Source organism: Pongo abelii, chromosome 3 (assembly GCF_028885655.2).
Source record: "Pongo abelii isolate AG06213 chromosome 3, NHGRI_mPonAbe1-v2.0_pri, whole genome shotgun sequence".
NCBI classification, from domain to species: Eukaryota; Metazoa; Chordata; class Mammalia; order Primates; family Hominidae; genus Pongo; species Pongo abelii.
In genome coordinates, this window is record NC_071988.2 from 123921188 (window position 1) to 123948614 (window position 27427).

At 38.0% G+C, this 27427-nt stretch overlaps 1 protein-coding gene across 2 annotated transcripts in view; it reads right to left on the reverse strand.

Annotated features, from left to right (window-relative positions):
* SLC39A8 (solute carrier family 39 member 8) overlaps positions 1-27427 on the reverse strand; it is a 239858-nt gene that overhangs the window by 91053 nt on the left and 121378 nt on the right. Inside the window, exon 1 of one of the 2 annotated variants that reach the window (XM_054553189.1) lies at positions 10412-10695. The gene's annotated coding sequence lies outside the window, so the exon portion shown is untranslated. 2 annotated transcript variants of the gene reach the window in all.

Genomic DNA, 27427 nt, shown 5'->3' on the forward strand with positions numbered 1-27427 from the left:
GTGAGAACAATTAAAAATTTTGCTTTCAAGATAAGAGCTTAGTACAAAGCCTAGCCTTAGACAAACTTGTAAAATGAAACTATGACAAGGAACTCTTCTCCCCTGGGTTATCAACCCCTTAGTACCAGGAACCTACAGCCTCTTCTCTTCCCTTTCTTCCCTTCGCTTCTTTTCCTTCAAATCTCCTAACCTCAGAAACTTTATGCATGCTAAAATATTAAAAATTAAGAACAAAAAATGATAACTGATAAGCTCTATTTGCATTTTTTTATTTTTTGTTTTTGTTAATGATATCCTTGGTTTATGTAATTTGCAAATACCTTTAACTTAAGAATTTAAGTGAGACTATTAGAAATTTAAAAAGCAAACAGAGAAAGTCTTCTCTTTTCAGTATATGCACTACTAGCAGCTTAAATCTATATAAGAATTTTCTTGATTAGTTTCAGTTTTTTCCAGATATTTATTCACGTCACATTCTTGCCACAGAACACCTTTGTAAAATGACTTGTTTACTCTCACTGTTATTAGGTACTCATCTGTAACCTGTGGTTAAATCATAAAGCCCTGTTTGAAAGAGGTTTATGTTCTCTAAGGAATGAGCATCAACTATTCTAATCCAAGGTTTCCTGGCAGCACAGTGTTGTGGAAAGAGCAATGAAATAAGAATGAAGATTTGAGTTCCGATTCTAACTGAAACAATGTGAACAGCTTTGTAGTATTCATAGTTTGAGTCCCTTAACAATTCTGTGTATCTCAGGAGGTTATTACAGCAATTAGTTAAGATGACATAAATCAAAGTATTTTATAAGCTATATATTCAAGGAAATCTAAAATTTCAAACTGGCCAAACCAGGTTGAGAAGTCATTCTGAACGTGATTTACAGCATTGTGACACTACTTGCTCGTCTGTACACACATAACAACATCAAACAAGCTAGGTAGCACATCCTCTCTAGAATGGAAAATTAGTTCTCTGCAGGTCTAGGGAACCCACTGCAGACAACACTGTTCTCTCTCTCTTTTTTTTTTAAAAAACTTCTGTGGAATTTTTCATTTTACCATGGACTGTTTTAATGTTTTCCAGTTCTATTTCCTGTCCTGATACTTTTGGTTGGTACACTTCAGGAAGAGAAAAAATTTTGGGGGGCACAAACAAATGACAAACCAATATTTGGTACCTGTGGTTTTACATTTATATATAAGCCATTGTTGTATTAAAGCCTTAATGAGGATCAATGCACTTGAAATAAAGTATGATTTACACAAAAATAAACTATAACTAAGGATAGATATTACAGGAAAAGATAATGGTTTAAATACACAAGAAACTTACAATCCAAAAATAATAAATCCTAATATCCTAAGAACCATAAAGAAATGTTCAATTTGTATTTGAGACAGAAGAAACATTTGCAAGACATAAAGTCTGGTGCCATGGAAAAATTGACAGATTTACTGATGTCCAATGATTTTTATGTTCCAGGCCCTAATTCTTGCAGACTTACAAAGTCTGCAAACAGTACACTTTGCCTTCTTTGGTAAATGTGTATTTCTCAAAGTCTGTGGGCAACATATGGACCTTGTATGTCTTCTATGAACACTACAATCCAGCCATTAATTCAAGTTAATCAAAACATGTTTATTATCTTCCTAAAAATGAAAAATCTGCTTTCCACTGCAGTTTTGGAACTAATTTAGATTTGAAATAATTTTTTGATGTTAAAAGAAGTGCGTAACCTTACTTAGACAAAAGCACATGAATCTTTTTAAGGTTAACAACAAACAGGCATAAGTAGGTGCTTTGCTTTGTTCCAAAGTCCCATTTGCCTAATCGCCTACATTTCTCTCATCTAAAAGAAGAATAAATTGCTACGATGGAGTTAATTCCAGCAAAATAGGGAGTTCATATGGATTCGTTTTCAATATTTTATTATTTATCATTTGTGAATTTGAGAGGGAAAGAGAGGAAGAAATAAGGAAGGTAGAAGAGATTTTCTATAACAGGATGAGTTTGACAATATGTTTCACATATTGAATTAAGTTCTTCTTTCCTTTGACGTTTCTCAATTTGTTTTCTTATTAAAGGTGTAATCACGTGTTCAAACTGTAATTTTCAAACTTTATTTTCAAACTACCTTGAGGGCTTATTATATATTTGAACTGTAATCCTACTGCTGTAAAAACAAGAACTAAGTAAGCAAACCCTATATTTAGCAGGAAAAGAAATTCCCCAAGGCCAGAATTATTATGCTCCATAAAACTTGCCAACTGCAACTGCACCCTCCCACATGTAAAGGGAAAATTTAGACTAAAACCTTAAAATCCAAATGAGTAAGATATAATAGGTGACCTAATAAATTCTGGATAGCTACCACATTACAGAGTTTTCATCTAAAATATTTCATAGGGATAGTAATTAAGTTAGAGAGTTTTAATCTAAAATATTACTAAATGTCTAAATAAACTTTAAATATTTAATCTAAAATAAAATCACCAAAAATATTTCATATGAGTATCTAAAATAGGAATAAAATGCAACTGCTCCAAGTTGTTTCTTCCTACTTAGACTACTGAGATTTAATACAAAGAAAACGTTTACCAATGTTATGTCAAACTTTTCAATCTTTACAATGCAAAATTATGTCTTTTAGGTCACTGCCTGTTTTGTTCTTCACCATTTTCTGATTCCGGGATTTGAATCTTTTAAAAATACTCAGAAAAATCTTGGAACAAACATGGAGCCAAAATAAATTTGCCATCCAGAGAGTAGGACAGAAAGTCAAAGCTGATAAGCTCAAATGTTCTTTCTGCTCTTTTATCTTAAGAGAAGCCTGTAAGTCCTCCAACTTAGCCAATGCTGGAGAGTAAGATTAGAAAAACGGGACTAGAAAAGGAAGCAGGATGTTTAGCATTACTGTCTGCAAACACTACACCTGGCCTGTGTGATAGGTATAGAACTGAAGAATGGAGTTGGGCATCATCACAGACCAAATCATAACAAACCTGTCTGCAGAGTTAGTTCAGAGATGCCTGGGTTTTAAGATAAATAGAGAATGTTTATCACTGTTCTTTTTTAAACTCATCTGTGTCCCTGTTGACACTGTAGAACTCAATGTTTTTGACTATAGAAAGAATACCATCAACAAAAATAATATCTATAATTATCCTCTCTAATCCACAGTTATTATGATGACATAATCACTCTGGAGAAATTAGGTCTATAGGGCAGAACTGATGGAAGCCTATTTTGAAGATAACAGTATTCTCACTATACCATTCAGATTAACATGTCATCGGCTAAAGGCCATCATTTTCTTATAGATGTTCATTTCCTTGTATAACCTTTGCTTGACTTGTTATCTGACATTTCAATTCTGGCATGTGAATATGTAGAAAATTAATTTATTGCCTTAACCAGACAAGAACACTTTGCATATGGTCTACATTCTTAAATATTTGAGTGAATTTAAATCAAAGACAAAGTACAGAAGAACAAATTTGTTTTAAAATGTCAATTCATTTAAAACAGAAGTCAAAATTAAAAATCATAAGCAATACATATTTCATATTTATAATCTTCTTTTGATATAAACATTGATAGAGATGATCAAGACCATTACCTATTAATAAGCTGATCTACATTTGAGAAACAAACAAACAAAAGAATGCCTACTGACCGGGCTTCTTGCCAACAGCCCAGGTTAAAGTACAAAGAGACTGCAGTGTTTGATCAGCCCATGAAGTTTGTTATGAAGAACCTAAGTGTGCTTGGTCACAGTGTATTTTTACCTTCAATTATTTTAAAATTGTTAAAATACTTGCTTTTTTATTTTTTAATTGGTCTTTAATCTATATCCTAAATATTTCTTTTTAAAAAGTTGTAAAACTCTATGATTCTCAACTTTGTACTGACTACATAAAAACCTTCAAAGGACCTGTTCACATGACTGTGCACTATTAGCCTCTGGCCTATGACGTGAACTTATTTAATATTTAGATACTATAAGTATATATGGAAAAAGAGGCATTTTTTGGCCAGGGAATGCCATTAGAAATGTTGTGAGGATTAAAGTAGATAGTATATATAAAGTGTCTAGCATAAAGCCACATAGCAGAGGCTCAGTAAATGCAAAATGTATAAAAGTATGTGCATGTGTATCTCAAGCATGGTGCTATGCTTTCATATACTTCTTTCCTTTTCCAGTATATCCCACAATGCCCTAAAAGAATACTAATGATGATTATGACATTGGTCTGAATTTCATATCAGAAACATTCGTGGCCAGATGCAGTGGCTCTTGCCTATAATCCCAACACTTTGAGAGACCGAGGCTGGAGGGTTTCTTGAGCCAGGAGTTCTAGACTAGCCTGAACAACATAGTGAGACATCATCTCTACAAAAAGTTTTTTAAAAAAATTAGCCAGGCATGGTAGCACACGTCTGTAATCTCAGCTGCTAAGGAGGCTGAGTGGGGAGGATGGCTTGAGCCCAGGAAGTTGAGGCTGCAGTGAGCTGAGATTGTATCACTACACTGCAACTTCGGCAACAGAGAGAGATCCTATCACAAAAAAAGAAAAAAAAAAGATAAAGGAGAGAATGAAAGAGGAAGGAAGGGAGGGAGGGAGGGGAGAGAGAGAGAAAGTGAGCAGGGAGGAAGGGACGGAGAGAGAGAGAGAGAAAGAAAGAAAAGGAAAGAAAGAAAGGAAGGAAGGAAGGAAGGAGGGAAGGAAAGAAAAAGAAAGAAAGAGAGAAAAAGAAAGAAATAGAGAAAGAAAAGAGAGAGCAAGAAAGGGAAGGAAGGAAGGAAGGAAATTTATTTCTTCTTTACCAAAAGAATATAAACACTGAAAACAGAAACTTTTGCCACCATAAAATCTACAACCCAACCTTATCAGAATTCTTAAACTCTGCCTTCTTTTCTATTACAGCAAATGAATTTTCCATGCTTTCTTGTAATACCAGCCTTCCAACGGATCTCATCCTCTTTCCTACTCAAGTTATTTGTCTCCACAATTCTAACCTTCTTTCTCCTACTATATCATCGGCTCTGGACTAGATCATTCCCATGAGCAGAAAATATTGTCTCTTTTCTCTTAAAAGTTCCTTTCACCCCACATCTCTGTCAAGCTACCATTCTATTTGTTATGGGTTGAATTGTGTCCCTAAAAGGAAGATATGCTGAAGTCCTAACCTTCAGTAACTCAGGGTTTGAAGGAGTTCTGTTGCCGAAGTTGCAGTGCAGTGATACAATCTCAGCTCACTGCAGCCTCAACTTCCTGGGCTCAAGCCATCCTCTCCACTCAGCCTCCTTCAAACCTTGTTTGGAAATAGGGTTGCTGCAGATGGAATTAGTCAAGATGAGGTCATCTTAACTAACAGGGTGGGCCCTTGATCCAATATGAATGATGTCCTTTTAAGAAGGTAGCCACGTGAAGACACAGAGGGATACACAGGGAGAACGCCATGTGATGACAAAGACAGAGATTGGATTATGCGGTTGCAAGCCAAAGATTGCCAGCAACCACCAGAAGCTAGGAAAAGGCACGTAAAGATTACCCTAGAGGTTTCAGGGGAGCATGGCCCTTGCCAACAACTGTATTTCAGACTTTTAGCCTCCAAAACTGTGTGCGAGACAGTAAAGCCACCCAGTTTGTGGCACTTTGTTACAGCAGCCCTAGGAGACTTATAGGTCACCAGTTTTCCACTCTATACTAAATTATTCCCATGAGCAGAAAACATTATCTCTTATCTCTTAAAAGTTTCCTTGACCCTACATCTCTCTTAAGCTACTGCCTTATTGTTTTGCTTCCTTTTGTTGGCAAATTTCTTGAGTTACCTACAATTGCTGTATTTACTTCTTCTCCTCCCATTCTCGAATGCACTCATTCTGGTCATGATCCCTCATCCCACTCTCCACTCCCCAGAAGATAGTTTTGTCAAAGTAATTTATTGTACTTTATTTTTCTTTACGACATGTAATATTGTATGTTTATTTTTAATGTAGCTATTCTCTGTTTCACTTACTAGACTCTGTAAGTTCCAAAAAGACAGGATAGATGTATTTTTTAACCATACTCCAGGCCCTGGTACTTCATATATCCTCAAAGAAAATTGATGAAATACATTTGCTTTTAGATTTTTAATTACATTTAGTACATAAAATTTCCATTTGGATATAAACACTCTTTGTTTATGGATGGTAACATTTTGCAAGGATTTTGTTATAATTTTTCAAGAATTTGGAAGTTACTACTAATATAAAGTATACATGCTGTGCCAGCATACATTATCACTTGTATTTTATCCCAAGGTAAATTATGATGTCTTTATATTGCACCTTCCACAGCTATTAGCAGATACTAATCTTCACATTCATCCTATGTATTAGGAAAAAGAGGTGTTTAACTTTTATCTTACAGATTTGGAAATTAAGGGACTTAAGACCAAAGGGCCTTTCTGTGATATCTAAGTGGATATATGATAAAATGCAAACTGGGATAAGAACTTTGAACTATCAAATCAGTTTAATTTCCACTAAAATCCCTCAGCAGCAACACCACCTTATAATTTCATTGGCATGTAAGATTATTATATTAATTATATTAAATGAGAAAAAATAACTTCCTCCTGGATATTAAGGCAATTTACAGATGAGGAACATGAAATCAGATATTATGCAAATATATGCAATAAATGAAGATTTCTTGCTCAGTTCTTATTCTGTGGGCCAGCAGAAATTTAGCACAATGAACTGAGTAAAAAGAGAAAATTAAGGAGCACTGTTAAATGTATTCATAAAATGCAGTATCTAATTTGAAGGGGGCTATGATCACATTAGTCTATGATGTGATAGTTTACAGTAATCACCACTTATATCCACATAAATTTGTCTTTTCCATTTTCTGGTTGCTTTGTTTATAGGTAGTAAACAGCAGCTTAATAGCAAGATAAAGCAGCATATTAAAGATACTGTAACTTTGCTAACTGAAAATATCAGGGATGAATTGTTACAGTTTCTTAAATTGCTATACTTTCTATCAAGGCCTCCACAGAAGAAGAGCACTATATGTTTTATTCAAGCTACCTTTTGGACATTAGTTAATATAACAACAGCATTTTAGTCATCTATGTGTGTACATAATAACAATAATTTTATTAATACATTATGCTCATATTTCCACTGAACTCATCTTTTTTAAAAGGATGTCGTGACAATACTGATTTCATGAAGAAAGATTTGAGAAATTTCAATGATGAAGTGATATTGGACTTCACAACATAGAAATTATTTAAACATACACTTGTATGCTCTTTTATCACATCTTACTTCAAACTTTAGTTTAATTCAAACGAACTTCTCTCTCCCTCAAAGCTCTGCTGGTATAACCATCCCCTATTACTCTCCAATCATTTTTCACATTATCTCCTCCTTCCACCCTAGTTACGTGGATGTGGTGTCTCTACACTCATCTAAGATGAATTCTGTGTCTGAGCTATGGACACTTTTCTCTTCCACTGCTGCAAGCCAGTCAGCTGCTCTCTTTCCTGCCTCTTTAGCCCTTTCCTCACCCACCTGCGGCTTCTTCCCAGCAGCACCCAAACCTATACACCTACTTGGTGGTGTCCTGAAGATGCTCCTTCTCCCAGCCCAAGTTTTCACCTTCTTTTCAAACACCAACCCATAAGCTCAGCAATCTCACAGTATCTTCCTCTACTGGGCCTCTCAGGAGCACTGGGCATTGGCTGACTACCCCATCCTTCTTCAAGCAGTCCTGCCCTTGACTTCCAGGAAGCCACACTTTCCCAGTTTTCCTTCCATTTTTTGTATTGTTTTGTTAGTGTTAAATGCTAGTCGTTTTAAATGTTGGTATCCCTTCAAACCTTGTTCTTTCCCTCATTCTACACATGCTTCTTGAACACCTTATCTATTCCCTTTGTGTCGATTACTACCAGTTATGGGCTTAGTTGTGTCCCACCGCCCCGCCACAAAAAAAAATTGATATGCTGAATTCCTAACCCCCAGTACCTCAGAATGTGACTCTATTTGGAGATAAGGCCTTTAAAGAGGTCATTAAGGTAATATGAAGTCACATGGGTGAGCCCTAATACAGTATGATTGGACTTTCTTATAAAAAGGCGAAATTCAGACACACACAGAGGAAAGACTATGTAAAGACAGAGGGAGAAGACAGCCATCCACAAGCCAGGGAGAGAGACCTGAGAAGAAATCAATCCTGTCAGCAGCCTCCAGAACTGCAAGACAATATGTTTCTGTTTTTTAAGCCATCCAGCCTGTGGTATTTTGTTAGGGCAGCCCTGGAAAACTAATACTCTCCCTCTGATTAGACTGTGGCTCCTAAACTCATTACTGTGGTACCAGCTCTGAATGCCAGACTGTATCCCTCTACCTACTGGATCTTACCACATGGATGTCTCAAAAATATTTCAAGAATTCAACATGTGTTGGCTCATCCAGTTACCTGTGCCAGAAACATGGTCACTGTATTAGACCCTACTTGTGTCCCACATCATATCCTCTTAGCCCACCTCTAATTGTAGTTTCACTTCAAGTCATTCTCTCATATTTTTTACCTCAGGTTTTCTTTAGAATTCTAATAACCTCCTCAGCAGCTTTCAAGCATAGAGGAGTTAACATCCCTGGAGGCAACCCTAAATCAAAGAGAAATGAGAGTCAGAGAAGAAAGGCTCAGTCTTCAGTCTTTCAAAGGGTCACTTCTGAGAAGCTTTCAACATGGTGTCTCAGGGAATTCCTACAATATGTGCCCCAGGGTTTTACAGCAATAAATAGTTCAATAATGCATACTTTACTGGCTTTCTTCCTTCCCTGAATTAGATTTTCTCCTTCCCTAATACACTCTCCTCATTCTCTCACTCTTATTTCTTGGGATCATCTCTAAAATAAACTTTCTGCATCCCAGTTATTGACACAGACTTGCTTTTAGGGAGAAACCACACCAAGAGAGTCAATATCATTCCCTTATCTTTCTCCTGTATATACCCTCTCTGGCCATCACTTATCAAATCATAGTAATTCTACTATGGTTTTCAAATTCACCTACTCTCTTTAAGTCCACTGCCTTTATCCTAAGATAGGCTATCATCAACCCTTACCTGGATAATTTGCCATCTTCTGTCTCCCTGCCTTGCAAATTGTCCCTTACCAAGTTATTCTCCATGGGGAAGTCAATGTGTGCTTTCTAAATGGACTATTTAATCCTACTCACTCATAATAACCTTCAATTATTTCCCATTGTCTTTAATATGAGTTCCTTAATATGATTTTTGAGGTATGTCCTAATAAAGACCTAGTTTTCCTCCACAGTCACATCTCTCACCATTCCTACTTCTCACTTCATACACTAATCACACTGAGCTACTCTCAGGTCTCTGACCAGCCATGTGGTCTGTCACCTCAGGACCTTTGTACATGCTGCCTCCTTCTCTTGAAATGCTCTTCTTTGTTCCTCATCTCCACTTCCAGCTTCTTACTGCTTCTAGTTTAGACCGCATTTACTCTTGAAAATCTTCTCATGTTAATTTTTGGTTAGGTGCCCCTCTTGTGTGTTCTTAAAACATTACACTGTATTTTAATTACCTGTTGAGATTTGTTTATGTCATCTATTCAATTAGAGTGTTTGAAGTTTTCGATTTCCCATTGTGTCTAAAATACTCCACATATTTTAGGTATTCAATAAATACTGATAGAATAAATGAATTAACGAGTAAAATAAAAATGTTAATGTTAAATTTTTTAACAACCAAAAAACTGGCAAACAAATTTTCAGATCATATAGAAAGAGCTGAAGGAAAACAGAAGCAAGGTTGATAAATAGAAACCCTATAAAAATCTAGGACAAAAACTCTATCTTCAGAAATCTTTGCTATCATCATTGCTATAACCATGGATACACGCCTACTCAGATTTTTTTAAATCCATTATTTAGAAAGCAATTTTAAAGCTTGTACTATAAAGCAGGCATTTTTAAATGGAAAAATTAAGTCAATCCCATATGTTAGTCTGGAATGGTATTCTATGGAGACGGCTTTAATTTATGAACTCGCCCAATAGAACTGCAAGGTGTTGAACAGAGCTAGCCTTCACTAAGACTGAGAAGTATGTAACATCTGTTCCAGGCCTTTGACTCCATAATTTCTCACCCTGGCAGCACCCTTTCTCCTCTTCCTGCTTATGCTGCAGGTCCTTGCTCTGAAATCTGAAGACTCCTGAGTCTGCCCACTGCCACACACCTTGGTGAATATAAGAGTCTCACCAGGATTTCCTGGTGAACTTCTCTTCCCAGCTATCACCCATGTAAACAGTATGTTATCGCTGACACTCCCTGTACTTCCACTTTGTTGGATGCAAACAAATACAGCATTTGAGCGTACCTGTGGGGATTTCAGGTCAGCTGAAGTGAAGAGGTTGGTTTCCCAGGAAATCTACAGGAAATATATGGAGGGCAAGGCACAGCCTTGATGAACCTTACGAACTGCTCTCAGTGAGTGGTTCTCGTCCAGGAAGCCTTAAGATGGTGAGGAATGCATGTCATAGCTGGGACCCTGTCAGCAGCGCATTGCTACCACCAAGTTAAAGTTATTTCCAGCATAAACCAGTGTTGTTTTGCTCAAGAGAATGCTGAATCCTTACCAGCCTCTTAGCAACAGTGTACCATTATTCTCAAGAGAAGGGGCAGGGCAGGAACAATATTACCCCATCACTGAAAAACCCTCAAGTTGCACAACGTACTAATGATGAGCTGGTAAAAACATTGACATCACTAACTATATGAGAAAGTCGCTATAGAAATCAGTTCCTTAAAAACACTGTAAGACTGCATGATTATTTTGATCCTCAATTTAACAGGCAATAACTTTTACTACAAGTAAGTTCTGGTTTGATTCTAAGTAACAGCTAATGAGATCATGCAAATTACAAAAATACAATTCCTTCACTTATTCAACAGATGTTTTTGGGGTGCCTAGTAGACACTCTTCTGTGTACTGAAGAATCATCGATGAACAAAACAGGTTGCCGGGGGGTGGGGAGGAGAGGGGGAGGGGATGGTTAATAGGTACCAAAAAATAATTAAAATTAATGAATAAGTCCTAGTATCTGACAGCACAACAGGGTGACTATCATCAATAATAATTTAATTGTACATTTAAAAATAACCAGAAGAATATAATTAGATTGCAACACAAACGATAAATGCTTGAGGGAGTGAATATCCCATCTCCCATGATGTACATATATTGAGTGGGAAGAAAAAAACAAGGATACAAAACTATACAGTATAATACTCGAGCTTATAAGAACAATTAATTGCGGCATATATAGGCATAAATAAGCTTTCAGACATAGATATTGATTTAGGAAAAGAAAAGAAAACACAGATATACGTTAACAGCTACTAGTGTTATATTTGGGATGAGATTACCAATAGTATTTTTTAAAATATTTCCTGCTCTTTCTAAAATTTCATAATCAATACATTATAGGTAGCAAATTAATACTACATCATGTATCTTTAAATGCAAAAAACAGGGTAAGATGCCACTTTATTCATCATTGCCAAAACTTGGAGGCAACCAAGATCTCCTTCAGTAGGTGAATGTAAAAATAAACAGTAGTATAGGCATACAATGGAATATTATACAGTAGTATAGGCATACAATGGAATATTATAAAAAGAAATAAACTATCGAGCCACAAAAAGACATGGAGGAATTTAAGTGCGTATTGATAAATGAAAGAAGTCAATCTGCAAGGGCCACATACTGTATGATTCCAACTATGTGACCTTCCAGGGAAGGCAAAACTATAGCAACAATCAAACGATCAACAGTTGCCAAAAGGCCGAGGGGAGGCAGGGATGCTTAATAGGTACAACACAGAGCATTTTAGGATGGTACTACTATTCAGTATACACCGTAGTGGTGGATATATATTATATATTATCAAACCCTGATGTACAGCACCAAGAGTGAAGCTTAATGTAAACAGTGCGCTTTAGTTAATAATAATGTATCAATATTGGCTCATCAATTGCAACAAATACATTGCACTAATGCAAAATGTTGCTATGAGAAACTTGTAGAGGAATACAAGGAGGTTTATGGCAACTCTCTGCTCATTTTTCTGTCAACCTAAAACTGCTCTAAAATAGAATTTATTAATTTTTTAAGCAATAGGCTAAGATGAACTCTCTCACTTTGACCTTCCAGTGTTATAGGATTCAACCCATGGATAATACAGGTTTGGGCCATAACCCCAAAAGACACAATCCTGAAGGCCATAATCCCAAATGTTGAAATCCCAAAAGATCAAAATCCTTAAAATCCCAAAAATCACCATCTTGAAAAGTCAAAATTCCAAAAATAAAACTCTGGAAAAAATAAATTTAAAAAATTATTTAAAAGACATTTGTTTACATTTTTATTTTTATTATTTATTATTATTATTATTTGAGACAGAGTCACTTTGTCACTCAGGCTGGAGTGCAGTGGCTCAATCTTGGTTCACTGAAACTTCTGCCTCCCGGTACAAGCGATTCTCATGCCTCAAACTCCCGGAAGTACAGGCGCACACCACCATGCCCAGCTAATTTTTTGTATTTTTAATAGAGATGGGGTTTCGCTATGTTGGCCAGACTGGTCTGAAACTCCTACATCAAGTGATCCACTCACCTTAGCCTCGCAAATTTTTGTGATTATAGGCATGAGCCACCGCACCCAGCCTACATTTTTAAAAGGAAACTTACTTGAGAAACACGTAAAAACATGGCTGAACACTTCATATGCCACTTTTTGCAATAAAATAGGCAATGATAATGACAGATTTTTGCAAGAATAAAACTCAGGTATACTAACAACAGTTGCACAAGTGTGGCAGTTATAAGCAGACAAACTGGCCGGGTGCAGTGGCTCATGCCTGTAATCCCAACACTTTGGGAGGCTGAGGTGGGTGGATCACCTGAGGTCAGGGTTTGAGACCAGCCTGACCAACATGGTAAAACTCTGTCTCTACTAAAAATACAAAAATTAGCTGGGCATGGTGCTGGGCACCTGTAATCCCAGCTACTCAGGAGGCTGAAGCAGGAGAATCGCTTGAAGCCAGGAGGCAGAGGTTGCAGTGAGCTGAGATGGCACCACTACACTCTAGCCTGGGCGACACAGCGAGATTCCATCTCAAAACACAAACAAACAAACAGACAGACAGACAAACTGTATTCATAAAGAAATATGTCTTGGGGAAAAGCTGAATGCATTCCCCTAGAAAGCCAGCACAAGACAAGGATGCCCTCTCTCACCACTTCTATTCAACATAGTATTGGAAACCCAAGCAAGAGAAAGAAATAAAAGGCATCCAAATAGGAAGAGAGGAAGTCAAACTATCCCTGTTTGCAGATGATATGTTTCTATATCTAGAAACCCCATAGTCTCAGCCCCTGTAATTGATAAACAATTTCAGCAAAGTTTCAGGATACAAAATGAGCATATAAAAATCACTAGCATTCCTGTACATTAACAACGGCCAAGCCAAGAACCAAATCAGGAATGTAATTCCATTCACAATTGCCACAAAAAGAATAAAATACCTAGGAATATCATTAACTAGGGAGGTGAAAGATCTCTACAATGAGAATTACAAACACTACTCAAAGAAATCAGAGATGACACAAACAAATGGAAAAACATTCCATTCTCATAGATAGGAAGAATCAATATCATTAAAATGACCATACTGCCAAAAGCAATTTACAGATTCAGTGCAATACCTATCAAACTACCAACGACATTCTTCACAGAACTAGAAAAACACTATTTTAAAATTCATATGGAACCAAAAAAGAGCCCTAATATCCAAGGCAATCCTAAGCAAAAAGAACAAACCAGGAAGCATCACATTTCCCAACTTCAAACTATACTACAGGGCTACAGTAACCAAAACAGCACGGTACTGGTACAAAAACAGATACACAAACCAATGAAACAGAATAGAGAACACAGAAATAAACCTGCACACCTACAACCATCTGATATTTGACAAAGCTGACAAAAACAAGCAATGGGGAAAAGACTCCCTATTCAATAAATGGTGCTGGGATAATTGGCTAGCCATATGCAGAAGACTGAAATTGGAACCCTTTTTTACATCATATACAAAAATCAACTCAAGATGCATTAAAGACTTGAATGTAAAACCCAAAACTAAAAAAACCCTGGAAGACAACCTAGGCAATACCATTCTGGACATAAGAACTGCAAAGATTTCATGACAAAGATGCCAAAAGCAATTGCAACAAAAGCAAAAATTGACAAATGGGATCTAATCAAACTTAAGAGCTTCTGTACAGCAAAAGAAACTATCAACAGAGTAAGCAAACATACAAAAACAAACATACAGAATGGGAGAAAATATCTGCAAATTATGCATCTGACAAAAGCCTAATATCCAGCATCTATAAGAAACTTAAATAAATTTTCAAGAAAGAAAACAAACATCCCCATAAAAAAAGTGGGCAAAGGACATGAATAGACACTTTTCGAAAGAAGACATACATGAGGCCAAGAAGCATATATATAAAAAAAAAACGCTCAATATCATGATCGTAAGAGAAATGCAAACCAAAGCCATAATGAGATACCATCTCATACCAGTCAGAATGACTATTATTAAACAGTCAAAAAATAAGAGATGCTGGCAAGGTTGCAGAGGAAAGGGAATGCTTGTACACTGTTAGTGAGAGTGTAAATTAGTTCAACCATTGTAGAAAGCAGTGTAGTGATTCCTCAAAGAGCTAAAAACAGAACTGCCATTCAACCCAACAATCCCATTACTGGGTATATATCCAAAGGAATAGAAGTCATTCTGCCATAAAGACACATGCACTCGAATGTTCATTGCAACACTACTCACAATCGCGAAGACATAGAATCAACCTAAATTCCCATCAATGGTAGACTGGATAAAGAAAATATGGTAAATATATACCATGAAATACTATGCAGCCATAAAAAAAAAAAGCTCTTGTCTTTTGCCAGAACATAGATGGAGCTGGAGACCATTATCCTTAGCAAACCAATGCAGGAACAGAAACAAACACTGCATGTTCTCACTTATAAGTGAGAGCTAAATGATAAGAACACATAGACACAAAAAGCGGAACAACAGACACTGGGGCCTAGTTGAGAGTGGAGCCAGGGTGGAGGAGGGAGAGGATCAGAAAAAAATAACTATGGGGTACTAGGCTTAGTACCTGGGTGACAAAATAATCTGTACAATAAGCCCCCATGACACATGTTTATCTATATAACAAATCTGCACATGTACCTCTGAACATAAAATAAAAGTTTATTTTTTAAAAAAGAAATACATCAAAAGCAAAATGTACAAACCCATGTAACTATGGTTGGTAGTTGTGAGCTCCCAGCTTTATAACTGCAGTCATCTGAAATACCATATCAGACAACCTAATTTTTTTTTTTTTTTCTTTTTGAGACAGAGTCTCACTCTGTTGCCCAGGCTGGAGTGCAGTGGCATAATTTCGGCTCACTGCAACCTCCGTTTCCTGGGTTCAAGCGATTCTCGTGCCTCAGCCTCCTGAGTAGCTGGGATTACAGGTGCACACCACCACACCCCTATTTTTGTATTTTTAGTAGAGACGGGGTTTCACCATGTTGATCAGGCTGGTCTTGAACTCCTGACCTCGTGATCCACCCACCTCTGCCTCCCAAAGTGCTGGGATTACAGGCGTGAGCCACCGTGCCTGGCCCCTAACCTAATTCTTTTAATAAGATCAATCAAAGATAATGATGGGGTCATCACCACATATGCAGTCACCCAAAGAGTTGAGAGCTTGAGAATTTTCACAAATGCAGATGTACAAAAGGGACATCTCTTCATTTACTGAGGAAGTTTCAACATTTTTATGTACATACACAATGCTTACACGGAAAGAACCTTGTGCCAATGCAGTTTTGTGGAGTCAAATTTGCAAAAAAAAAAAATGCATAAAATAAATTAGCACTCTCTAAAAGTTTTTACACAATTTATACCTCCAGTATTGGAAATGATGCAAAGATAAGATATGTAGCATAGCAAATTGACACCATGTGGAAGTGGCAGAAGTCATATGTGAGTGAATAATTTGGCAGAAGAGATTTCTTCTGTGTTTTCACTTCTATGATCGAAATACTTGCTGCACTTGTGTTTAGAGAGTGGTTGTAACCTATAAATTTTGTAAGTATATGCTGTCCATTTGAAAATCTGATTATTGCTTGGCCATTGCAATTAAACAATTTTCTACTTTCACAACACCAATAATAATTAATTTTCAAACTTATATCTTTCATAGTTAAGTAGCTTTGTACACTTAATTTATCACAGCCTTTTTGCATGGAGATAATTTCACAGATCTCTTCCTTTGTGTTTCAAGAAATGCAGTAAGAAGGAATAATATTTGGCTTTCCCAGTATCGAATCTGTGTTAGGGTTCACCAGAGTAACAGAACCAATAAGATACGTATATAGATACATGACAGGGAATCTAATAGTGGAATTGGCTCATGCAATTATGGTGGCCGAGAAGTCCAACAGTCTGTAAGCTGGAGACCCTGGAATGTGAGTAATGTGGCTTAGTCCAACTCAGAAGGCCTCAGAACCAGGAAAGCCAATGTTATAACTTTGTCTGAGGCCAAAAGTCTCAGAAGCTGGGGGACCACTGGTGTAAGCTCTGGAGTCCAAAGGTCAGCAAGCCTGGAGTTCTGATGTTCAAGGCAGAAGAAAAGTCTGTCCCAGGTCAGGCACGGTGGCTCACAGCTGTAATCCCAGCACTTTGGGAGGCCAAGACAGAAGGATCACTTGCGGTCAGGAATTCGAGACCAGCCTGTCCAACATGGTGAAACCCTGTCTCTACTAAAAAATACAAAAATTAGCCGGCGTGCTGGCTCATGCCTGTAATTCCAGCTACTTAGGAGGCTGAGGCATGGTGAATTGTTTGAACCTGGGAGGCAGAAGTTGCAGTGAGCCAAAATTGAACCACTGCACTCCACCCTGAGGGACAGAGTAAGACTCTATCTCAAAAAAACAAAAAGAAAAGAAAAAAGAAAAAGAAAAGTGTCTCAGCTCTCAGAGACCAATTATCTTTCTATATTTGTTCACTCTGTGCCCCCTGCCGATTAGAGGGTGTCCACCAGCACAGAGGGAAGGATTTCCCCACCTAGTCCACTCAGACTCACACACTCATCTTCTCCAGAAACACCTTCACACACATACCCAAAATAATGCCCTACCAGGTTTCTGGGTATCCCTTAATCCATTCAAGTTAACATCTAAAATTAAATCCACAAAACTTGGCACCCATATGCATCTCCTTAAACCATACTTAATTTCCAAATAACGACAGTAAAGAGGTAATAGTTCTGCCTAACATGATGCAACGAGCATAATGCATCTATCTTGCATAAAATCAAAAACACACTAATTCCTTCCTTAGAATTCAGCTTTCAGGATTTAAACTTTTGGAATTTAATCTTTCAGGGGTATAATTTTCAAGACTTCAGTTATTAGCGATTTAGATATTAGCGATTTTTACGGATTTTGAGTTTTCAGGATTTCAACATTTGGGACTATGTATTTTAGGATTATGATTGATACTGAACAAAACAGTGATTCCCAGATCTTGGAACTTTAGAAACAATAAAATTTTTCTTAAAAGGTTAAGGGGAGAAGACAAAGAGTTTTCCACTCCTCCTTTGCCAAGTAAGCACACTAAACATACACATGTGTATCTGTACACACACACACACATACACACACACATATAACCAGATAATATTCCATAAAAAAGAATCTCTCTTCACAGTATTCCATTAAGGAGAAGGACATTTTATCACATAAAAATTAAGAGTATGATTTTTTTAAACTCTTTATGGCTTTTCATATTTAGCATAATTATTATACAATTCATTTTTGTTGTATGTATCAGAAGTTCACTGTATTTTTTGCTTAATAGTATTCCATTGTTTGGATATCCAACAATTTGTTTATCTGGGCATCAGCAAAAGAGACCATTTAGGTTTTTTTCTATTTTTGGCTGTTGCAAATGAAATGGTTATTAACATTCATACACAAGTCTTTGTGTGGATACATGCTTTCTTTTTTGTTTTTGTTTTTTGTCTTTTGTTTTTTGGATAATTACCTAGGAGTGAAATGGCTTAATTCTATAGTAGGTGTATTTTATTTTATTTTATTTTATTATTTTACTTTAAGTTCTGGGATACATATGCAGAATGTGCAGGTTTGTTATATAAGTATACATGTGCCACAGTGGTTTGCTTCACCTATTAATCCATCATCTAGGTTTTAAGCCCTGCATGCATTAGGTATTTGTCCTAATGCTCTCCCTCCCCTTGCCCCCTACCTCCCAACAGGCCCCAGTGTGTGATGTTCTGCTCCCTGTGTCCATGTGTTCTCACTGTTCAACTCCCACTTATGAGTGAAAATATGCGGTGTTTGGTTTTCTGTTCCTGTGTTAGTTTGCTGAGAATGATGGTTTCCAGCTAGATTCATGTTCCTGCAAAGACATGAACTCATCCTTTTTTATAGCTGCATAGTATTCCATGGTGTATATGTGCCACATTTTCCTTATCCAGTCTATCACTGATGGGCATTGGGGTTGGTTCCAAGTCTTTGCTATTGTAAATAGTGCTGCAGTAAACGTATGTGTGCATGTGTCTTTAAAGTAGAATGATTTATCATCCTTTGGGTATAGACACAATAATGGGATTGCTGAGTCAAATGGTATTTCTGGTTCTAGATCTTTGAGGAATCCCCACACTGTCTTCCACAATGGTTGAACTAATTCACACTCCCACCAACAGCATAAAAGTGTCCCTATTTCTCCAGCGCCTTGCCAGCATCTGTTGTTTCCCGACTTTTAGTGATTGCCATTCTAACTGGTGTGAAATGGTATCTCATTGTGGTTTTGATTTGCATTTCTCTTTTTTTGTTGTTTTTTGGTTTTTGTTTTTTTGAGATGGAGTCTCACTCTGTTGCCCAGGCTGGAGTGCAGTGGTGTGATCTCAGCTCAATGCAACCTCCGTCTCCCAGGTTCACGCCATTCTCCTGCCTCAGCCTCCCGAGTAGCTGGGACTGCAGGCGCCCACCAGCATGCCTGGCTAATTTTTTTTGTATTTTTAGTAGAGACAGGGTTTCACCATGTTAGCCAGGATGGTCTCGATCTCCTGACCTCGTGATCTGCCTGCCTCAGCCTCCCAAAGTGGTGGGATTTCAGGCGTGAGCCACCGCACCCAGCCTTGATTTTCATTTCTCTAATGACCAGTGATGATGAGCTTTTTTTCATATGTTTGTTGGCCACATAAATGTCTTCTTCTGAGAAGGGTCTGTTCATATCCTTCCAACACTTTTTGATGGGGTTGTTTGATTTTTCTTGTAAATTTGTTTAAGTTCCTCGGAGATTCTGGATATTAGATCTTTATCAGATGGATAGATTGCAAAAATTTTCTCCCATTCTGTAGGTTACCGGTTCACTCTGACGATATTTTGCTGGGCAGAAGCTCTTTAATTAGATCCCATTTGTCAATTTTGGCTCTTGTTGCCATTGCTTTTGGTGTCTTAGTCATGAAGTCTTTGCCCATGCCTATGTTTTGAAAGGTATTACCTAGGTTTTCTTCTAGGGTTTTTATGGTTTTAGGTTTAAGTCTTTAATCCATCTTGAGTTAATTTTTGTATAACATGTAAGGAAGGGTTCCAGTTTTAGTTTTCTGCATGTGGCTAGCCAGTTTTCCCAGCACCATTTATTAAATAGGGAAGCATTTCACCATTGCTTGTTTTTGTCAGGTTTGTTGAAGATCAGATGATTGTAAACGTGTGGTGTTATTTCTGAGGCCTCTGTTCTGTCTCCTCTTTGGTCTATATGTCTGTTTTGGTTCCTGTACCCTGTTGTTTTGCTTACCGTAGTCTTGTAGTATAGTTTGAAGTCAGGTAGCATGATGCCTCCAGCTTTGTTATTTTTGCTTAGGATTGTCTTGGTTATACGGGCTCCTTTGGTTCCATATGAAATTTAAAGTAGTTTTTCAAGTTCTGCAAAGAAAGGCAATGGTAGCTTGATGGGAATAGCAGTGAATCTATAAATTACTTTGGGCAGTGTGGCCATTTTCATGATATTGATTTTTCCTATCCAAGAGCAGGAAATTTTTTTCCATTTGTTTGTGTCCTCTCTTATTTCCTTGAGCAGTGGTTTGTCATTCTCCTTGAAGAGGTCCTTCACATCCCTTGTAATTTGTGTTCCTAGGTATTTTATTCTGTTTGTAGTGATTGTGAATGGGAGTTCACTCATGATTTGGCTTTCTGCTTGTCTATTATTGGTGTATAGGAATGCTTGTGATTTTTGCACATTGATTTTATATCCTGAGACTTTGCTGAAGTTGCTTATCAGCTTTAGGAGTTTTGGGGCTGAGACAAGGAGTTTTGGGGCTGAGACATGGGTTTGTTTGTTTTTTGAGATGAAGTTTTGCTCTTGTTGCCCAGGCTGTAGTGCAATGGTGCAATCTTGGCTTACCGCAACCTCTGTCTCCCGGGTTCTAGCAATTCTCCTGCCTCAGCCTCCTGTGTAGCTGGGATTACAGGCAAGCGCAACCATGCCCGGCTAATTTTGTATTTTTAGTAGAGGTGGGGTTTCTCCATGTTGTTCAGGGTGGTCTTGAACTCCCGACCTCAGGTGAGCCGCCTGCCTCGGGCTCCCGCCTGCCTCAGCTGGGATTGCAGGTGTGAGCCACTGCGCCCAGCCAACAATAGGGTTTTCTAAAATATACAGTCATGTCATCTGCAAACAGAGATAGTTTGACTTCCTCTCTTCCTATTTGAATACCTTTATTTCTTTCTCTTGCCTGATTGCCCTGGCCGGAACTTCCAATACTATGTTAAATAGGAGTGGTGAGAGAGGCCATCCTTGTCTTGTGCTGGTTTTCAAAGGCAATGCTTCCAGCTTTTGCCCATTCAGTATAATATTGGCTATGGGTTTGTCATAGATAGCTCTTATTATTTTTAGATATGTTCCATCAATACCCAGTTTATTGAGAGTTTTTAGCATGAAGGGATGATGAATTTTATCAAAGGACTTTTCTGCATCTATTGAGGCAATTGTGTGGTTTTTGTCATTGGTTCTGTTTATATGATGGATTACGTTTATTGATTTGTGTATGTTGACCCAGCATTGCATCCCAGGGATGAAGCTGACTTGATCATGGTGGATAAGCTTTTTGATGTGCTGCTGGATTCAGTTTGCCACTATTTTATTGAGGATTTTTGTGTCGATGTTCATCAGGGATATTGACTTGAAATTTTCTTTTTTTGTTGTCTCCCTGCCAGGTTTTGGTATCGGGATGATTGGGAGGAGTCCCTCTTTTTCTATTATTTGGAATAGTTTCAGAAGTAATGGCACCAGCTCCTCTTTGTACCTCTGGTAGAATTCGGCTGTAAATCCATCTGGTCCTGGGCTTTTTTTTGGTTGGTAGGCTATTAATTACTGCCTCAATTTCAGAACTTGTTATTGGTCTATTCAAGGATTCAACTTCTTCCTGGTTTGCTCTTGAGGGGATGTATGTGTCCAGGAATTTATTCATTTCTTCTAGATTTTATAGTTTATTTGAACAGAGGTGTTTATAGTATTCTCTGATGGTAGTTTGTACTTCTGTGGGATCAGTGGTGATATCTCCTTTATCATTTTTTGCTGTGCCTATTTGATTTTTCTCTTTTTCTTTTATTATACTTTAAGTTTTAGGGTACATGTACACAACATGCAGGTTTGTTACATATGTATTCCTGTGCCATGTTGGTGTGCTGCACCCATTAATTTGTCATTTAACATTAGGTATATCTCCTAATGCTATCCCCCCCCTCCCCCCAACCCACAACAGGCCCCAGAGTGTGATGTTCCCCTTCCTGTGTCCATGTGTTCTCATTGTTCAATTCCCACCGATCAGTGAGAACATGCAGGGTTTGGTTTTTTGTCCTTGCAATAGTTTGCTGAAAATGATGGTTTCCAGCTTCATCCATGTCCCTACAAAGGACATGAACTCATCCTTTTTTATGGCTGCATAGTATTCCATGGTGTATATGTGCCACATTTTCTTAATCCAGTCTATCATTGTTGGACATTTGGGTTAGTTCCAAGTCTTTGCTATTGTGAATAGTGCCTCAATAAACATACGTGTGCATGTGTCTTTATAGCAGCATGATTTATAGTCCTTTGGGTATATACCCAGTAATGGGATTGCTGGGTCAAATGGTATTTCTAGTTCTAGATCTCTGAGGAATCGCCACACTGACTTCCACAATGGTTGAACTAGTTTACAGTCCCAACAACAGTGTAAAAGTGTTCCTATTTCTCCACATCCTCTCCAGCACCCGTTGTTTCCTGACTTTTTAATGATCGCCATTCTAATTGGTGTGAGATGGTATCTCATTGTGGTTTTGATTTGCATTTCTCTGATGGCCAGTGATGATGAGCATTTTTTTGTGTGTCTTTTGGCTGCATAAATGTCTTCTTTTGAGAAGTGTCTGTTCATGTCCTTCACCCACTTGTTGATGGGGTTGTTTGTTTTTTTCTTGTAAATTTGTTGGAGTTCATTGTAGATTCTGGATATTAGCCCTTTGTCAGATGAGTAGGTTGTGAAAATTTTCTCCCATTCTGTAGGTTGCCTGTTCACTCTGATGGTAGTTTCTTTTGCTGTGCAGAAGCTCTTTAGTTTAATTAGGTTCCATTTGTCAATTTTGGCTTTTGTTGCCATTGCTTTTGGTGTTTTAGGCATGAAGTCCTTGCCTATGCCTATGTCCTGAAAGGTAATGCCTAGGTTTTCTTCTAGGGTTTTTATGGTTTTAGGTCTAATATTTAAGTCTTTAATCCATCTTGAATTAATTTTTGTATAAGGTGTAAGGAAAGGATCCAGTTTCAGCTTTCTACATATGGCTAGCCAGTTTTCCCAGCACCATTTATTAAATAGGGAATCCTTTCCCCATTGCTTGTTTTTGTCAGGTTTGTCAAAGATCAGATACTTGTAGATATGCAGCATCATTTCTGAGGGCTCTGTTCTGTTCCATTGGTCCATATCTCTGTTTTGGTACCAGTACCATGCTGTTTTTGTTACTGTAGCCTTGTAGTATACTTTGAAGTCAGGTAGCGTGATGCCTCCAGCTTTGTTCTTTTGGCTTAGGATTGACTTGGCGATGTGGGCTCTTTTTTGGATTCCATATGAAATTTAAAGTAGTTTTTTCCAGTTCTGTGAAAAAAGTCATTGGTAGCTTAATGGGGATGGCACTGAATGTATGAATTATCTTCGGCAGTATGGCCATTTTCACGATATTGATTCTTCGTACCCATGAGCATGGAATGTTCTTCCATTTGTTTGTATCCTCTATTTCATTGAGCAGTGGTTTGTAGTTCTCCTTGAAGAGGTCCTTCACATCCCTTGTAAGTTGGATTCCTAGGTATTTTATTCTCTTTGATGCAGTTGTGAATGGGAGTTCACTCATGATTTGGCTCTCTGTTTGTCTGTTATTGGTGTATAAGAATGCTTGTGATTTTTGCACATTGATTTTGTATCCTGAGACTTAGCTGAAGTTACTTATCAGCTTAAGGAGATTTTGGGCTGAGACAATGGGGTTTTCTAGATGTACAATCATGTCATCTGAAAACAGGGACAATTTGACTTCCTCTTTTCCTACTTGAATACCCTTTATTTCCTTCTTCTGCCTGATTGCCCTGGCCAGAACTTCCAACACTATGTTGAATAGGAGTCGTGAGAGAGGGCATCCCTGTCTTGTGGCAGTTTTCAAAGGGAGTGCTTCCAGTTTTTGCCCGTTCAGTATGATATTGGCTGTGGGTTTGTCATAGATAGCTCTTATTATTTTGAGATACATCCCATCGATACCTAATTTACCTAATTTATTGAGAGTTTTTAGCGTGAAGCATTGTTGAATTCTGTCAAAGGGCTTTTCTGCATCTATCGAAATAATCATATGGTTTTTGTCTTTGGTTCTGTTTATATGCTGCATTACATTTATTGATAATCGTAATCCTTGCATCCCAGGGTGAAGCCCACTTGATCGTGGTGGATAAGCTTTTTGATGTGCTGCTGGATTCGGTTTGCCAGTATTTTATTGAGGATTTTTGCATCGATGTTCATGAGGGATATTGGTCTAAAATTCTCTTCTTTTGTTGTGTCTCTGCCAGGCTTTGGTATCAGGATGATGCTGGCCTCATAAAATGAGTTAGGGAGGATTCCCTCTTTTTCTATTCATTGGAATAGTTTCAGAAAGAATGGTACCAGCTCTTCCTTGTACCTCTGGTAGAATTCGGCTGTGAATTCATCTGGTCCTGGACTTTTTTTGTTAAGCTATTAATTATTGCCTCAATTTCAGAGCCTGTTATTGGTCTATTCAGAGATTCAACTTCTTCCTGGTTTAGTCTTGAGAGGGTGTATGTGTCAAGGAATTTATCCATTTCTTCTAGATTTTCTAGTTTATTTGCATAGAAGTGTTTACAGTATTCTCTGATGGTAGTTTGTATTTCTGTGGGATCAGTGGTGATATCCCCTTTATCATTTTTTATTGCATCAATTTGATTCTTCTCTCTTTTCTTCTTTATTAGTCTTGCTAGCGGTCTATCAATTTTGTTGATCTCTTCAAAAAACCAGCTCCTGGATTCATTGATTTTTTGAAGGGTTTCTTGTGTGTCTATTTCCTTCAGTTCTGCTCTGATTTTAGTTATTTCTTGCCTTCTGCTAGCTTTTGAATGTGTTTGCTCTTGCTTCTCTAGTTCTTTTAATTGTGATGTTAGGGTGTCAATTTCGGATCTTTCCTGCTTTCTCTTGTGGGCATTTAGTGCTATAAGTTTCCCTCTACACACTGCTTTGAATGTGTCCCAGAGATTCTGGTATGTTGTGTCTTTGCTCTCGTTGGTTTCAAAGAACATCTTGATTTCTGCCTTCATTTCGTTATGTACTCAGTAGTCATTCAGGAGCAGGTTGTTCAGTTTCCATGTAGTTGAGCAGTTTTTAGTGAGTTTCTTAATCCTGAGTTCTAGTTTGATTGCACTGTGGTCTGAGAGACAGTTTGTCATAATTTCTGTTCTTTTACATTTGCTGAGGAGTACTTTACTTCCAACTATGTGGTCAATTTTGGAATAAGTGTGGTGTGGTGCTGAGAAGAATGTATATTCTGTTGATTTGGGGTGGAGAGTGCTATAGATGTCTATTAGGTCCGCTTGGTGCAGAGCTGAGTTCAATTGCTGGATATCCTTGTTAACTTTCTGTCTCGTTGATCTGTCTAATGTTGACAGTGGGGTGTTAAAGTCTCCCATTATTATTGTGTGGGAGTCTAAGTCTCTTTGTAGGTCTCTAAGGACTTGCTTTATGAATCTGGGTGCTCCTGTATTGGATGCATATATATTTAGGATAGTTAGCTCTTCTTGTTGAATTGATCCCTTTACCATTATGTAATGGCCTTCTTTGTCTCTTTTGATCTTTGTTGGTTTAAAGTCTGTTTTATCAGAGACCAGGATTGCAACTCCTGCCGTTTTTTGCTTTCCATTTGCTTGGTAGATCTTCCTCCATCCCTTTATTTTGAGCCTATGTGTGTCCCTGCATGTGAGATGGGTTTCTTGAATACAGCACACTGATGGGTCTTGAATCTTCATCCAATTTGCCAGTCTGCGTCTTTTAATTGGAGCATTTAGCCTGTTTACATTAAAGGTTAATATTGTTATGTGTGAATTTGATCCTGTCATTATGATGTTAGCTGGTTATTTTGCTCTTTAGTTGATGCAGTTTCTTCCTAGCCTCCATAGTCTTTACAATTTGGCATGTTTTTGCAGTGGCTGGTACCAGTTGTTCCTTTCCATGTTTAGTGCTCCCTTCAGGAGCTCTTTTAGGGCAGGCCTGGTGGTGACAACATCTCTCAGCATTTGCTTGTCTGTAAAGGATTTTATTTCTCCTTCACTTATGAAGCTTAGTTTGGCTGGATATGAAATTCTGGGTTGAAAATTCTTTTCTTTAAGAATGTTGAATATTGGCCCCCACTCTCTTCTGGCTTGTAGAATTTCTGCCGAGAGATCAGCTGTTAGTCTGATAGGCTTCCCTTTGTAGGTAACCTGACCTTTCTCTCTGGCTGCCCTTAACATTTTTTCCTTCATTTCAACTTTGGTGAATCTGACAATTATGTGTCTTGGAGTTGGTCTTCTCGAGGAGTATCTTTGTGGCATTCTCTGTATTTCCTGAATTTGAATGTTGGCCTGCCTTGCTAGATTGGAGAAGTTCTCCTGGATAATATCCTGCAGAGTGTTTTCCAACTTGGTTCCATTCTCCCCGTCACTTTCAGCTACACCAATCAGACGTAGATTTGGTCTTTTCACATAGTCCCATATTTCTTGGATGCTTTGGTTGTTTCTTTTTATTCTTTTTTCTCTAAACTTCTCTTCTCGCTTCATTTCATTCATTTGATCTTCCATCACTGATACCCTTTCTTCCAGTTGATCAAATTGGCTACTGAGGCTTGTGCAATCGTCACATAGTTCTTGTGCCTTGGTTTTCAGCTCCGTCAGGTCCTTAAAGGACTTCTCTCCATTGGTTATTCTAGTCAGCCATTCGTCTAATTTTTTTTCAAGGTTTTTAACTTCTTTGTCATGGGTTCAAACTTCATCCTTTAGCTTGGAGTAGTTTGATTGTCTGAAACCTTCTTCCCTCAACTCGTCAAAGTCATTCTCCATCTAGCTTTGTTCCATTGCTGGTGAGGAGCTGCGTTCCTTTGGAGGAGGAGAGGCACTCTGATTTTTAGAGTTTCCAGTTTTTCTGCTCTGTTTTTTCCCCGTCTTTGTAGTTTTATCTACCTTTGGTCTTTGATGATGGTGACGTAGAGATGGTGCTTTGGTGTGGATGTCCTTTCTGTTTGTTAGTTTTCCTTCTAACAGTCAGGACCCTTAGCTGCAGGTCTGTTGGAGTTTGCTGGAGGTCCACTCTAGACACTGTTTGCCTGGGTATCAGCAGCAGAGGCTGCAGAATAGCGAATATTGGTGAACAGCAAATGTTGCTGCCTGATTGTTCCTCTAGAAGTTTTGTCTCAGAGGAATACACAGCCATGTGAGGTGTCAGTCTGCCCCTACTGGAGGGTGCCTCCCAGTTAGGCTATTCGGGGGTCAGGGACCCACTTGAGGAGGCAGTCTGTCCATTTTCAGATCTCCAGCTGCGTGCTGGAAGAACCACTACTCTCTTCAAAGTTGTCAGACAGGGACATTTAAGTCTGCAGAGGATTCTGCTGCCTTTTGTTTGTCTATGCCCTGCCCCCAGAGGTGGAGTCTACAGAGGTAGGCAAGCCTCCTTGAGCTGC